The sequence below is a fragment of the Diadema setosum genome, chromosome 12 (genome assembly GCF_964275005.1).
Source record: "Diadema setosum chromosome 12, eeDiaSeto1, whole genome shotgun sequence".
NCBI lineage: Eukaryota > Metazoa > Echinodermata > Echinoidea > Diadematoida > Diadematidae > Diadema > Diadema setosum.
Genome location: NC_092696.1, coordinates 27,105,186 through 27,118,464, shown reverse-complemented (window position 1 = coordinate 27,118,464; position 13,279 = coordinate 27,105,186). Strand labels below are relative to the sequence as shown.

At 41.8% G+C, this 13,279-nt stretch overlaps 1 pseudogene; it reads right to left on the bottom strand.

Annotated features, from left to right (window-relative positions):
• Window positions 1-5,335: 5,335 nt before the first annotated feature.
• Window positions 5,336-9,952, bottom strand: LOC140235835 (uncharacterized; annotated as a pseudogene).
• Window positions 9,953-13,279: the final 3,327 nt, after the last annotated feature.

The following is a 13,279-nucleotide window of genomic DNA, read 5'->3' as shown; positions in this document are numbered from 1 at the left end:
ACAATTGTTCTGCTTTAGTAACCCTTCTTCTACAATTTGATAAAGTTTCGTAAAAATGACATGGGTTTTGAATGTACAGCATGACATTCATGAACCCCTCCTAATCAGGGCACCCACGATGGCTTGTGCCGAAAGGGTGGGTTGGGTGGTGGCGCGTCGCGTTAATGGGAACACCACCCTTCGTCCAAAGCCCCCCCCCCCCCGGTTTTGCTGAAAGGGTGCGTTGGGAGCGTTGGGTCGCGTCGCGTTTACTGGAACCCCACCCTTCGTCCAAAGCCCCCCCCCCCCCGGTTTTGCCGAAAGGGTGCGTTGGTGCTTTTTCTCATGTAATATTAAAAGACGAGTTTTGAATTTATATTTAACCTTCAAACAACTATTTCAAAGAGGCTATCGTCCGAATCCAATATTTAGTTCGTCCAATGTTCATTTGGTCCAATATCCATTTGGTCTAATATCCGTTTCTGTTTTACATTACAGGGCATGGATCATGTGGATAATCAGTGCAATGGCTTATCTATATAGTCCAGCTGCTGGGGGTGCTGGCCTGGCACTATGGGGGAGGGGCGAGGGACCCTAAACTTTACCCTAATCTTATTTCATGTGTATGAACATCTGTTTTCTCCCTCAATGCAGGGTCAGAGGGTAGTCCGTAGTCGTAGAAAAAGCCCCCCCCCCAAAAAAAACAAAACAAAAACAAAAACAAAAACAAAACAAAACAAAAAACAAAAAACAAAAAACAAAAACAAAAAAACAACTAGCCCAGTTGGTCATATAGACGAAACGACGATTGGACCAAATGGTACCTGATTAGACCAGGAGGCTGGCTATTAGACCAAATGACAATAAGATCAATGGTTATTAGACTAAATGGGTGTACACTAAATGATGATAGACAGAGGCTAGACCAACTGGGCAATGGACCAAAATTAATGATGTGTACACCAAATTTATATTGAACAAATTTTGGTTTTATTTTAGACCATTTGATGATTAGACGAAATGGAATTACACCAACTCATAATAGACCAAATCGCTATTTGATGATATAAATTGGTGTTAGACCAAAAATAGACCAAATGGCTATTATTAGACGAATTGACTGTAGACCAAAGAGTAATTAAACCAAATAACAATTAGACCAAACAGTAATTGGACGAAATGATGACTAGACCAAGTGGTAATAGAGTGTAAACCGATCCGGACGATAGCCTCTTTGAAATGGTTGTTTGAAGGTTAAATATAAATTCAAAACTCGTCTTTTGATATTACATGAGGAAAAAGTACCAACGCACCCTTTCGGCAAAACCGGGGGGGGGGGGCTTTGGACGAAGGGTGGGGTTCCAGTCAACGCGACGCGACCCAACGCTCCCAACGCACCCTTTCGGCAAAACCGGGGGGGGGGGGGGGCTTTGGACGAAGGGTGGTGTTCCCATTAACGCGACGCGCCACCACCCAACCCACCCTGTCGGCACAAGCCCCCATGATAGATTTATAACCAGATTTTGGGGTCCTAGGGTGATTTCTATTCTCTGGGGGTGCTGCCAGCACAAAAACAAGGACATGAACCCCCACTTTTTATTGTTTGCCTGGAATTATTAAGTCTTCTTCTATAATTTGGCCAAGTTTCGCGAAAATGACATGGGTTTTGAATGAACAGCATAAGTTTTATGAACCCAGCTTGTCAGGGTATCCCTGCATAGGTTCCTGACCAGATTTTGGGAACTTACGATGATGTATGTCGCATGGGGGCGCTGCTAGCACAAAAACGAGCACATGAACCCCAACTTTTAATCATTTTTCTGGAATTAGTAAGCCTTCGTATACAATTTGGTAAAGTTTGGTGAAAATGACATGGGTTTTGCATGAACAGCATAAGTCTTATGAACCCACCTTGTCAGGGTATCCCTGCATAGGTTCCCGACCAGATTTTGGGGACTTACGATGACATATGTCGCATTGGGGCGCTGCTAGCACAAAAACGAGCACATGAACCCCCACTTTTTATTATTTTTCTTGAATTAGTAAGCCTTCTTCTACAATTTGGTCAAGTTTCGTAAAAATGAGATGGGTTTTGAATGTACAGCATAAGTTTTATGAACCTTGTCCTCTTGCTCACCCCTCAAACAGAAAACGTTGCTGAGAAGGATTCGAGATATTTCGGTGATTTCTGCCGCGTGAGGGCGATGCTCGCTCAAGAATGAGAGTATAAACCCTAACTTTAAAACCTTTTCCTCGTTTTGGGTACCTTTTTCTGCAATTCTTGCAAATTTGGAGAAAATAACGTGGATTTTGAGAGAATTATGGGGATTTAAGTTTGTCATTGCAGATTTTGTTGCCAATCATGGTCTTTATCCTGTAACGCTACTATTTTGGTACAGGACGGCAGATCAGTCATATTCTTCAAAGTCCCGTCAAAGAAAAACAAGCTCATGAACCTATGGTTTTATTTACATATTTGGGCTTCGGATGGGTCAAAGTTACGGTACGGAAAGTTTGAAGAAAATGACATGGACCTCACTTTAAGTGATGAACGTCCTTAATGGCTTAAATCAGGGACAAAATTTCGAATTAATATTTTAACCGAATCGTAATGTAATGTCAATGCATTTTCAAAAAAGGTACGTACAACTGGGTGTTCAATACAACTCGGTTTGTGTGCATTGTCAATACAAAAACAGCGGTCGATCTAAAAAGGGAGCGGCACCGCGGGGAGCTGAAAGGAGGGCACCCGAATTCGACGGCGATAATTTTGCACTGAAACTGCGAATTGAAAAGAGAACAACAGGATTTTCTCAGCCACATAGGTCAAGTTTTTACGTGAATTTTGTCACAAAAATGAAACAATATATACTTAGGTTTTAGGTCACCGGTCAAAGAGACTTTATTCCTTCTCTTCCCCAAACACATGCCCGTGGCATGCGCGCGCGTACATATGCCTCGCACAATCAAATCAATACAACACGGAATTCTTACGTGACAATTAGCCCCCAATTAAGATAATTTACCCTTGTAAATTTCCAAACCACAAAGAATTCCTGGCCCTTATTGTGGCCTTTTGATTGAACACATAAACAGCTGTACGTAGACATCGAACACAAAGTGCCCCTAGCATTTGTCATTCATGGTCGCATGGCTTTTGTAATCACAGTATTAAAGCATAGAACTCCTGTTTTTGCCCACAATGACTAACGTTCCTGCATAATGAAACCTTGTGATTCAGCTTGAAGTAGATACGACATTACTTCTGCCATACATGTACACTACATCAATGCTACAATGTAACTCACTGAGCAAACATTTAAAGCCTATCTTGATATAAACCAGCATTGATATCATGCCCTTTTCTTCATCTGTACAATCATACAATCCTTTCCGGATTTATCACATGTGTATGCTAAATATACCTTCTCAGACATTTGATAAGTGTAGCTATCGCCAAGACCTATGACAACAAATATGCCAAAGTAATACTGTAGTTCTGTATCCCATATCACTCTGACTGTGTGTTTCATTTGTATTGAACCACCTTCTCTGCCGGTATGTGTGGTTTATAGCATACATACACAGCCACACACACACAAAATATATATATCTGCAAACCATGTAATACAAACACCTATGGAAATTTCAACGCCTAATTAACTTGTAGGCATGGCATTATCCCTGTTGGTACATCTCACTCCGAAATCTGATTTTCATGCATGTACCTACACATGGTTTGAACTAAACTGTATAATATGGACTTGTGCAGTATAATACTACCACTCATTGCATGAAACACCAAATGGAACTTTTACCAACAGAACATTGTATTCTGTCACATATGTCGATGGACATTATGTCCCAAACAACACATCCTGACTTACTTACTAACAGGCATGTATTTAACATGTATACTCACTGTGTACATACTAACAAGCATGTATTTAACATGTATACTCGCTGTGTACATAATACTATCAGCATATTCTATTACTGTTCATACAAAACCTCACATCTGGGGTGTCTTGAATTGCAAACCAAGCTCTACCATGTACTATTCATGACCTTTTTCACCTTTGTCATCTAAAGTCACAACTCTTGCTATGAATGACCTGTCAAACAAAAAAAATATATTACTTCTCTTTACTTACACTCTGTACTGTGCTACTGAGTTGTTGTTCGTGTGATTATGCTGAATCCTACTTCATACATTATATACGGTGGTTGTATGTGTAGCCATTATATTCCGGGAATATTCTCTCTCTGGAACATATAGGATTGAATCTGTTACATACAGGGTTACATAAAAGTACACCTGGAGGTATCTTTGGTTTACCTCTGAAAATAACACGAGCTTGACATCTTTGACATGATTGCAGATTCAACACTATCTGCAGCAACACACCATTTAAATGTGCCTGAAACATTTTACAAGATGTTTCCCATTGAACAGTCACATTGTCACCATATAAAATCATGTCGGATTTTCAAACAATATTGATATCTATCACACTACACTGGGATCACAGCTCGCGAATAGTCCAGTTTCTCATCCCAAGCACAGCTCAGTCCTCATCGTTGCTCCCTGGCTCACAACACGGCAGCACTATTACTTTCACAGTTCTCACACCAGGATCTGGTATATTAGTCCAAGTCGCAATAATCCAGTTGCACTCCGAGCACTTAACACTGGTGAATCGCTCTTCGGAAAAGTGTCCTTTTCACTGTTATCACTGTCAATCTACTATTGAGAGTTTATAGAGTTTGAAGAGTTTGTAATCAGAGCTTCAATGAGTCCTCTCTGTTCAAACATCCAGATCAACAACTTACAATCTCCTGCTACCGCTACATTTGTCGTGATGCATCATCGTTGGCTTTCCCTTGACGGCACCAATCACAACAAAATACATGCATGCAACATTGCATTCAATATAAAGCTTGATCACTTCATCAATGATTAATCACATCATCCAATGACAGGTGTACAAACACATACCTCTGCATGCGCAATCTTAGAACAGTGCATATTATGCTAGTACATGTATAACTTTGGCAGCCTTAATCGAAACCAAACTCAGTAGAGTGATGCATAAAGTTAGTCTTTACACTAACGCAAAACTCAAAAAACAAACAAACTTCAGTACTTATGAGTATTGGGTATGTACTCAGTGGCAAACAAGGTTCACTTAATCACATCCTTGTCATTACATTGAACCGGTTATATAGTGTGCAGTTAACTGCACACTAACAAATGCGTAACTATTATAGTAGAGCAGATTGAACTCCGCTACTGTGGTGCATAATACACATGTAATACCTGCTACAATTATACATATGACATATGGCGCAGCTTTTACATGCGACTCGTGAAATCTGCTGCCGTGTTGTCTTGACCTCTTACAGACATAAGTCTAAACCTATAGTCTTGGAGCATCATGCTCCATCGCATGATTCTCTTGTTCTCAAACTTCTTAGCTTGAATGTAGACAAGAGGCTTATGGTCTGTATGCACCTCAAACTCACGACCATACAAGTAGTAGTCAAACTTTCTTATTGCCCACACTATGGCCAGACACTCTTTCTCTATTGTAGAGTAGTTCTGTTCACTAGGCAGTAGTTTCTTGCTTGCATAAGCAATTGGGAAGTCTTCTCCCCCATGCTCCTGCATTAACACAGCCCCTACTCCTCTATCAGAAGCGTCTACCTTCAGGATAAATAACCTGTCAAACTGAGGGAGATGAAGAATTGGAGGGGCGACTAGACATTCCTTCAATTTCTGAAATGAGTCTTCTTCTTCTTTGCCCCACTTGACCTTGGTTGGTTGACCTTTACGAGTTAGATCAGTTAGTGGCAGTGCAATCTCGGCATAATTAGGGATGTAGTTCCTATAATAACCAGTGAGACCCAGAAATGATCGCACCTGCTTCTTGCTTTCTGGCCGAGGTCCCTCCATGACTTTTTGTGCTAGTCTACTACTGGTCTGGACAGTCCCCTCACTCAGACTATGTCCTAGGAACTCAATTTCCTTGAACCCCAAAGCACACTTGGATGGACGTGCTGCTAGGTTCACCTCACGCAATCTGTGCAGCACCTTCCTGACTGTGTCTACATGTTCTTACCAACCCTGCGTATGAATCAGCACATCATCTATAATGGACTGCATTTGGGATACCCTGTAATACACTACGCATCATCTTGGTGAATTATGCACCAGCGGTTACAAGACCAAATGGCATATACTTGAACCTATACTGCCAGCTGGGTGTTAAGAACGCAGTCTTGTCCTTATCGCTATCTCGCATAGGGATTGGCCAATATCCCTTGGTCATGTCTAGTTTACTGAAAAACGTACTCTGTGACAAAGTAGAAAACAACTCTTTGGGATCAGGCATAGGTTCGGGATTGAACACTGTAATTTGGTTGAGACGGCGAAAATCAATACAGAACCTGTTAGAGCCGTCAGATTTTTTCACCATTACTATGGGATGACCGTAGGGGGAATCTTCTGGTTCAATAATTCCCATACGCAACATGGTGTCTACTTCCCTTTCTAGTGTCTCTTTCATTGCTTGTGGGACCTTGTTCAGAGGTGAGCGAATGGGCTCTTCACTAGTCAAATGCAGTTTACATTCAGCAGCTGTTGTCTTCTTAGGAACATCAGAAAATACATCCTGGTACTCACACAGCAACTGAGAGATTTCGTTCTTGCGACTCTCATCCAAACTCTCATTTACTTTAACATGCTCCACAAACTCCTTCTGATGCATGGATGGCATCACTGGCACCTCACCCACATCAACGTCACTCATCTGGTCACAGTCACCATCCTCATCACATACTTCTTGGCTCTCTTCACAGAAGTCAAAGCATCCAGCTACAGAAGAGTCAACCTCTTCCCTCTGAAAATACTTCTTGAGAAGGTTTATGTGATAGGTCTTGGGAACACCATCTACATCTACGATGTAATCAGAGTCGTACCTTGTGCCTACTACAGGAAAAGGACCCATCCATTTCAATAGCAGCTTATTCTGCTCTGTAGGAAGCAAGATTAACACCTGGTCTCCCATTTCTAACTTCCTTCGCCTGGCATTCCTGTCATAGTACTTCTTGTACTTTGCTGCAGCCCCTTTGAGTGATTCCTGAGCTAGTTCCCATGTCTTTACTAGTCTCTCACGGAGCTCAATCACATACTCATCTTTCATCTCTGCACTCACATCTCCATTTGTCCACAACCCCCTCAACACCTCTACGGGTCCACGGACATTCCTCCCAAACAAAAGCTCAAATGGAGAATATCCAAGACTAGAGCTAGGTGTCTCGCGTAGAGCAAAGAGAAGTGCAGGCAGATATCTATCCCACTCTCGTGGTTCGTCTGCACACATGCGTCGCAATGCTGTTTTAACCAGCCCATTGTACCTTTCCACCAAACCATTACACATGGGGTGGTATCTAGAGCTAGTGACCTGTTGAATTGACAACAATCTGGACACTTCCTTCATTAAGCTTGACACGAACTGGGGACCTAAGTCTGACATAACTTCACTTGGTATGCCTACTCTGCTGTACACACCAAGCAGTGCTTCGGCCACTTCCACGGTTGTAATAGACTTCAAAGGTAAAGCCTCTACGTACCTAGTAGCATAGTCTACCACTGTCAGTATATGTGTGTGACCTCTAGCTGACCTCGTGAAGGGACCTGCTAAATCTATAGCTATCCTCTGAAATGGAACACCTATGATTGGCATTCGACCTAGGGTCGTCTTGGGCACTCTACCTTTGCTCACTGTCTTTTGACAAATGTCACACGACCTACAAAAGTTCGCAACGTCTTCAACCATTCGAGGCCAGAAGAACTGGTTCTTTATCTTGGCCATTGTATTGTTTATTCCTACATGACCTCCCATCAAAGATTCATGTGCCACGTTCATCACCTTCACCCTCTGTGACTTAGGGAGAACTACACATTTGTGTCCTACACCAGGCTTAGGATTGTTTTCATCCCTCCTCTGTCTGTACAAACAATGTCCCTCTGACACGAACATGTACTTTGACTTTTCATCCCTACCTACTTTGCTCCATAGTGATTTCAATGATGGATCTTCCTTTTGTTCACGAACAAAATCAGCAGGCTTCAGACATAAGACGGGATCACCAGTTTTCAAACCCTTGAGCGGTTTGACCTTGGCCTCCTTCTGAGATCGAGTTTCGACTGCCATCACCTGTGGATCTTCTTTCACCTCAGAAAGATTGTCAACCTCTTCCTTATCACCGCCATCAACATTGGTATCTACAGTTTGCTCACCATCTCCAATGACGTATCTACCACCATCATCCTCCTGATCAGCATCGTCACTCAATGCTTTGCCCCCTCTGGGCACCCACTTCAAATCTGGATCACTGGGCTCACGTGCACCAGTGACATTCCCAACAATCACTTCACACAAGCAATCCGGCATTCATAATGCTTCAATCTCACCTGAAAAATATGGGGAGTCTAACTCTACCTTGGCAACTGGAAATTGCTTGACTGTTCCATCAATCAACCTCACTGTTTGACACCTCCCAGTCAGCTGATGTCTCTCAACCAGTCTTGATTTAACAACGCATGTACTGCATCCTGTGTCACAGAGTACTGAAATTGGAACTTCACCAGGATATAACCTGCCTGAAACAATTGGCATGTGGTTCATCATAGCATTCACTTCACTATAGGCCATACCCAACCTTTCAACACTCACTTTCTCTAGCGTGATTGGATTAGGCGTTTCAATGGGCATGCACGCTGCTGTCTGCGCAGGCTGTGACTGTCTGCTACTCGCGTCATTAGAACGTAACGGACCAATTGACTCTGTAGGACTAATAGTGGGCGGCGCGCTTGCAGCACCACCAGACTGTACTGGTCCTGTACCATTTGCAATCTCTTGCATCATTGCCTGTCCCTGTTCTACTTGGCCCAGTGGGCAGTTTCGCTTGAAATGGGAGGGACTGCCACATATGTAGCACCCTTTACCTTTACTTGTACCACTTGACTTTTTCCCCTTTGTTCTGGGTAGACGCAGTGCATGTTCATTACGGTTAGTGTTAGTGTTAGTGTTGCCTTTGTTTACCACTGGCTGACCTAAATTCGCCCCACCTAGTTTGCCTGTAGCTGTAGGTCTAAATCCCCCTTGTTTGCGAGGAGCGCAAAATGCAGTCCATGAGCCCCTACATACACCGTAGCTCTTTCCACGATCTCGTCAATACTATCGCATTGCCCCTCTCTCACAAACACTTCTACTCAAGTGGGACAGCACTGAACGAATTGTTCCCTCAATATTAAGTCAACAAGGGCATCATAGTCCTCAGAAATCCCAGACAATTCTATCCACTTCTGTAGAAAGCCCTTCTGTCAAACACTGAACTGCCTAGGCTGTTCGTTCTTCTCCGGCCTAGCCGTACGGAATTTCTTTCTGTATTCATCCGCAGTTAGATGATAGAATGTCATTAGTTCATGTTTCACTGTTTCGTAGTTACTACGATCCTCACTTGACATTCGATTCACCACCTCCAAGGCTTGTCCGGTTAAATTAGCAATTAAATGCAATACCCTTGTACTGTCTGGTACATCTTGGCTATCCATGATTAAATCAAATTTGCAAATGTATGCGTCAAATCTATCGTTAGTGTCGTTGAACTCACCTACTTTCAACTTCACCCCACCACCAGCAGCAAACCTGGTTCCCGAGGATCTTCTCTCCTCTACACGCAGTTCCGCCAACCTCACTTCATTAGCACGCTGCTTTTCGCTCTCCTCGCGCTGCTTCTCATTTTCCTCTCGCTGTTTTTTATGTTCTTCGCTCCGACTTTCAAGCTCTTTCAGCCTCATCGCTTCTGCGCAGCGCTCTGACACAAAGTTACTAAGCACACCACCAGTAAGACCTAAATCTCGACCTAGTGTCGAAAATTCCCTCATCTGATCGATACTAGCCATAATTATCTTACTGTGAATACTGCAATGAATTTGTAATGCAATTAAATGCTGGGGATGCAAGCCACTTGTCTACTCGACAGACAGTATCAACACCGTAACAGCTTAACAACAGTACCGGAACACCTTAAAGTTTACATGAATGTACAGTACTTTATTCTAGTCAAGACACGTTCACCATGTCTCTAAAACTAGAAAACACATGGAAGCTAGGCATTCTACAATTCCAAGAGGCTACTGGCTAGTAGGCAAGACAGTCTTAAAAACTCCTGGGAAAATCCCAAGTACCATAGAACTTACAGCCCTAAAATGTGCTTTCATTTGCTGTCTTCACGTACACCCTGTAGATAGACATTCTACACTACAGACACCACGTTATATGTGCATAATTCAGCCTGGGATAACTCATACCAAAGTTAATTCCACAAATACCATGTCCCATTCACGCATGAAACTCGTCACCACACAGCCCTAGTACGAATCCTGTACTCCACTGCCGTAATGTAAACATACCCATGCGAACAGACATACCGCACATCTAACGCACAACCACTTCAGTACATGTACTGTTATCTACAGCGCCTCCCGCATACTGCCGACTCCGCAACGAGTCGCACTCAGTGTAGAGAATAACAGACGGAGCGTTGCAAACACCCTACGCCCCAACGCTGCGTAGTGAAACTGTGAGTTCGCACATGTGAAACCATGGCGAGAAGCCTGCCACACCGACTCGCAAAATCACTCTTTTTGCCCACATCCGCCTCTCTTTGTACATAACATCTCTACACACAGTTGCATGGACCTTCATTCCACACTCCGTGCTACTTTACTAATGACCTAAAACTTTCGTCCTGGCAGGGTCGCCATAAAATTGTCACAAAAATGAAACAATATATACTTAGGTTTTAGGTCACCGGTCAAAGAGACTTATTCCTTCTCTTCCCCAAACACATGCCCGTGGCATGCACGCGCGTACATATATGACTCGCACAATCAAATCAATACAACATGGAATTCTTACGTGACAAATTTCAGTGTTAAATATTCTTATCAGGCAAATACAAATTAGGCGGTTGATGAGAAGAAGGACCAACCCTATGTACATCGTATTATTATTATTATTGTTATATATATATTATATATATATGTATATATATATTACAATATATATATATATATATGTATGGGTGAGAATTCTGAACGATGTTCAATTGCCAATTTTCGCACCTTATGACACACTTTCCTAAAGACCACATCAGGATGATCTAGAAACCAGTTTCTTTCATATCATCTCAAAGCCTGGTAAATTTCCTTTAAGGAAATTTCTTTGTTGGCTTACTCTGACTGATGTTTTACATTTGACAAGGACTTTAAGCGTAAAAATACGGTAAAAATGCTATTTTCACAATAATTTTGTTTTTCAAACGAATGATGTGACTTTTTAAAGCTAGGTGGCATCTATTATCTGACCGTGTTCTGGATCTGACATATTATTGGTATATACCACAAAATTATTTGAACTCTATGAGCACGTAAGACTATGAAATTACAGAGAGCAATTGAAATACCAAAGTCCTATAAACAGACGAACGTCCGTGATGCTTCTTTCTCTATCGCTGCTGCAAATTTACTTTGTTGTCCGAACTGTAATGTATACGAAAATTTGGTGTTCCACCGAATGTACATATCCTGCAAAAATTGTACGTCTGCTGGCTGTACATGGGACCTAACATTCTTTTATGCAAAAGTATACTCAGTATTCGTCACGGACGTGTGTCCGCTATTTACTAATAAAGATCGTAGCCCATCGAACTTTACTGGAGATATTGTTCTGAGTCGAAATCAACTAAGTTCTAGCCACGTGGTAAAATGTATGATTTGAGTTACTGTCCATCCCTTATCAAATGCGAACAGAAATTGCATTTTTAGACGAACCTCCGAGAAAAAAAAAGAAGGTCCGCGAAGATTAAAGGTGGGGCACCACCATCTTGCTTGATGGCGCAGGTACATTTTACCTCTGGCTCTCTAGGCGAGGAGCTGCATGCCATGTTTGGAGCCGACTGGGGCTCATGTGCAGTTTTTGAACCATACGATTCACCGAAAACCAAGCAAATAGGGAATATTTTCTTTGAAGATTCACCTCCTACTCCCTCTCTGAGCAATATATATGTTGAAAGGGTGCCAAATTTATCGTAATTTTTATTGAAAATACCTTTTCAACATTTGAAAGAGTTAGGAAGGCTACGTACTTTCTTTCGATTAGTTATCCGTCCTGGAACATGACCCTAGTGGTAGAATGAACGTCCGTGACAATTTCAGCGAACGTCCGTGACGTAAACAATCCGATTGATAGGAATACTTTGTCTCGTGTCCTTTATTCTTTAAAACTTTCAGCTCAATTAACGAAAATAAAATTTTACAAAGTGACCAATGAGTTTAGAGCAGTACAGTTTCTGAATTTTTAAGGCGGCATTTCACCATGATGAACAAACAGCTCAAAATTTACTTGCAATTTTACGCAAATTTATCGTCGGCCTCATGCCAAAAGGGCCTTAACACCATAGACTTTGTACACGGTTAGGGCCCTTTTGGCATGAGGCCGACGGCTTGTATTCCCTCTTATTATATAAGTGCAGCTAAACACTAAAAACCAAGTTATAGGAAACTGGAATTTTACGTAATCTGTAATTTTTTTGCTTAAATTTCTTTCTAATGAGGTTGGGAGACAATTTGCACTGTTTTAGGTTCTGAAAGTTTGCCTCACGGACGTTCGGTCCGAGAAAGAAAATTTCTGACGATTACAAATATATCACTGAACGATAAGTTATTGTTACTTGAAAATATTACTAGATCACTGATTCTCTCATACACGATAGTGAATAAAGTTCAGCATTCAATTTACCTGTAATAAAAAGGAGAACGTTTTGCTCACGGATGTTCGTTGAAAAAATACGTCTATGAATTACATGGTAGGAGATAGAGGAACAGTGCCACTTTTTAAAGACAGATTCTACCCGTGTATATCTTTTGAGTAAGGTAGATGCCGTCCGAAACAGAACACATCAATTTTTAGTCTTGATCACGGACGTTCGCTGTAATTGTCATATATTTTATGCCTTTGTACATTCTTAATTTTCTTTTCACAACGATTTTTCTATCATTCCCTAAGTAGCTTAAGCCTGCTGCGACCAAAATGAAAGAAAAAAATCCGAAAAGTGCAACGCAGTCACATTCGGAATATACTGAAACGAAAGAGATGAAATGACGAAAGAAGTCTGTGGTGGGCATGTGGCAAGAAAGAACGTAAAAATTTTAAAAGAACGTGCAAGC